Below are 3,496 nucleotides of genomic sequence, written 5' to 3' on the forward strand. Positions count from 1 at the left end.
AATACAGCATCATGTTTTTGATCTCTCCCACAGTAAATGTGACATTAACATTGGACAACAGGTAAGCTAGGTCATGGTGACAGCACTCTTAACACCAGCTAGAAGCTGGACTCATACATACTGTACTGAGTACCTGGAAAAGATAATAAGAAATTTCATATACAAGGTGTGTGAATGGCTGGATTTCAAATTTATTGCCCTGTGAAATCCAGCCATTCCTTCTGATGCACCCTGTACAAGGGAAGAGGTAACATAACCCTATCCTTCTCGATAATACAAGGGAAGTGGGACTATAAAAAAAAACACAATGTCACAAATTTTGACAAACTAATATTTTGTTCAAAAGAAAAGAGAACAGACTATATAAATCACATTCTCCAGTTTTAATTTAAGAAAATAAAGTACACACAAACATCTGGTTCTGCATACTTCTATGAAGTCGACTACATTCTCATGTTTCAGGTGCTGCAAAATTTGAATTTCCAGTAAGGCAGTGATGGGGAATTAAAACATAAATTTTCATGATAATTCCTGTCGAACGCAATTCCCCAAATAACTCCCTCAGATACTACTGTGTACGACTGAGTTTTCTGGTGTACAATATGGTGGCGCTATATGCTTCATGACATACTGCCGTCCTCAAGGGATACAATTAACAAGTCTTTCATAACCGAATTGCTACTGTATATGGATTCATATATTACCATTATCTCGGTGTGTTACAAAATAAAGTGGAAAAATGTGATGTATTTCTGTCAATTTTCTAATCATCTTCATATGCACAGATTATATTGTAACGTGTTTTGTTATTGAAGACGCCGTTCGGATTGTTAATTGGTTTATTTAACTACCTACCGGTCTCGGCTACAATTAATTACAACACTGTTGCGGGGTTTCACACTTTATAACCCTATTCACAATAGTCAATTCCCTCTGTCCTCAGTAGTCTACACGTATTAATTACGATACGGGAGCTATACCAGTGGCACTGTATCACACACTCACAATTATTACTCACTTATCACAAACTATCCTGATTATCACACGCGTCTCCTTCTTCTTTCCGCGACTGCTGCTAGATTCCAACTGTGTCACTCCTGATCACACACTAACTCGTTCACTGCTGACTTGAGAACTGTCTTCAGCAGCTGGTACACATTAACTCGTTTACTGCTGACTGGAGAAACGTCTTCGGTCGCTGATACACATTCAACTAACTTCGGCGAATGTGTAGTTCCCTTTTATAGTCGCAGCGCCCGCTTGTTACGCAATGGGTACCGCTGTTTCCTGTTACCCGTGTCACAGCTGCGTTGCGTGTTACGTCACAGCGGGAAGAGGGGCGGTGTGTTGACTCGCCCATTACCATAGTAACGACAGCGCTGCGATGCCGCCACGTACCGCTGGGGAGGGAGGGGTTCTCCGTTGCGCAACATGTCACACTATAGTTGTAATCCTACACTGAACCAAAATTCAAAAATTGATTTAAAATCGTATGTAAAACAAACATCTAAACCTTTTTAAGGGTCTTAAAATATTAAACAAAGTATTGAAAATATTTAATAATTATTGTCACCACAAACCTTCGTGGGTATTGGCCTCCTCTGAAAACTTTCTCCGGCCATCCCGCCCTTGTGCCTTCGTTTTCCAGTTAACTCCACTCAATTCCTCAAATCCTCCGCACCATCCATCCATCCATCTCATTCTTGATCTACCTTTCTTCCTTTTCCATTCCGGTTTTATGATCGTTATTGTTTTTACAATTTGTCTTTCCATAACCTTCGCCACCGCCTGGTAGTGGTCAGGAGTTGTCTACATAAATTTATGAATGTTACGATGTGGGAACATAGTACTTTTCACAGTAAGATTTTTGATGTGGCATATTGAGTACTCTAACTCCATTATGATTACTAATTTCATGCAAACTCTCATTCCCAGTTGTTACTTTTGTAAATGTCTTCCTTGCCTACTTTGTCATTGAAATCTCCTAACACAATGGTTCTCAAACTGTGGGGCGCGCGAAGGGCTTGAAAGGGGGTCGCAGCATACTTTCCTACAGATAAAAATTAAAACTGCCCTAAATCAATTAGAAAAGTAACAAAAAATAAAAATACGTATAGAAAAACTTTTGATGAGTACAGGCATTAATTATCATGAATTTCAAAATAACTAATAATTATTCTCTTTACCGGCAATTAACTAATAATTATTCTCTTTACCGGCAATTATAAAACGCATATGCCAGAGACAGCGTTGATAGTTCGGCAGCAGCCGCATCCTCTTCCAGGCAGCACTGTACACGCGTAGCTGAAAGCAGCGACTTATGTCATCTCATTGGCGCCTGTTGGGCAGGGAGCAGGCAGTTTGTCGCCAGACTCAATGGTGATCCATGGGTATGCCTGTTTGATGTGTTCTTATGCATTCAACGTTTCAGTGCAGTTGGGCTGATTTGTTTACCTCTTGAAGTTGACTTGATTATGAACAACTGATCATGAAGCGTTTCCTGATTAGTGATAGAAATGAAGACACCAGTGCTCCTTCAACTAGTGGTGGGCAACAAGCTACTCGGAGTGTCAAAACGAGAAGGTACGAGTACAATGAGAATATTTATCACTAGGCTTTACGAAAACTGTGATCAATGATGAAGAACGTCCGCAATGTGTAAGCTGTCTAAGTATTTTAGCTGCAGATAGTATGAAACCTAATAAATTCAAGAGACATCTTGAAACCAAACATCCGAATTTTACAAATAAACCAAAAGATTTTTTTTGTTATAAAGCTTAGTAGTTTAAAGTCCACTCAACAGAAATTTGCTAAAACAACAAATGTGACTTCTAAGGTCCTTTTAGCCTCTTACCAGGTTTCTCATAGAATTGCTAAATGCAAGAAACCCCACACAATTGCAGAAACACTGATTTTACCAGCAGTGATTAACATAATATCAACAATGTTGGGTGACTCTTCTGCTCAACAATTGAAAAATATCCCCCTCTCTAATGACACAGTTTGTAGAAGAATTTCAGACATTTCTGACGATTTACTTCAGAATTTAATTGAGAAGTTGCGTAACAAGTGCTTTGCAATTCAACTGGACGAAGCGACTGATATTCATAAAGATGCTCATTTGATTGCGTACGTTCGTTTTGTTGATGAATGTAATATGCGAGAGGAATTGTTTTTCTGTGAGCCTACCTTGAAAACAACAACAGCCCAAAGCCTTTTCGACATGATTAATGCTTTCTTTAATGAAAATGGGATATCATGGGATAAGTGCACTGGCATATGTACAGATGGAGCCCGTTCAATGTCTTGAGTCCGTGCTGGATTACAAACAAAAATTAGAGCTGTTGCTCCCGAAGCAGTATGGACTCACTCTATGATAAATCGGGAGTCTCTGGCAGCTAAAGAACTCAGCCCACCCCTTCATGAAGCGCTGCAGACGGTTGTAAAAACCGTCAATGTTATCAAGACAAATCCTCTGAAGTCTAGACTTTTTAAA

At 39.4% G+C, this 3,496-nt stretch overlaps 1 long non-coding RNA gene across 1 annotated transcript in view; it reads left to right on the plus strand.

Moving 5' to 3' along the window:
• Positions 1-2,202: 2,202 nt before the first annotated feature.
• The window catches only part of LOC111870739, a 24,203-nt gene continuing 22,909 nt past the window's right edge, over positions 2,203-3,496 (plus strand). Inside the window, exon 1 of the long non-coding RNA XR_002843908.2 lies at positions 2,203-2,583. This is a non-coding gene — a long non-coding RNA (uncharacterized LOC111870739). The remainder of the gene's footprint in view (positions 2,584-3,496) is intronic.

This window comes from Cryptotermes secundus, unplaced genomic scaffold, assembly GCF_002891405.2.
Source record: "Cryptotermes secundus unplaced genomic scaffold, Csec_1.0 scaffold204, whole genome shotgun sequence".
In the NCBI taxonomy this organism is placed as follows: Eukaryota; Metazoa; Arthropoda; class Insecta; order Blattodea; family Kalotermitidae; genus Cryptotermes; species Cryptotermes secundus.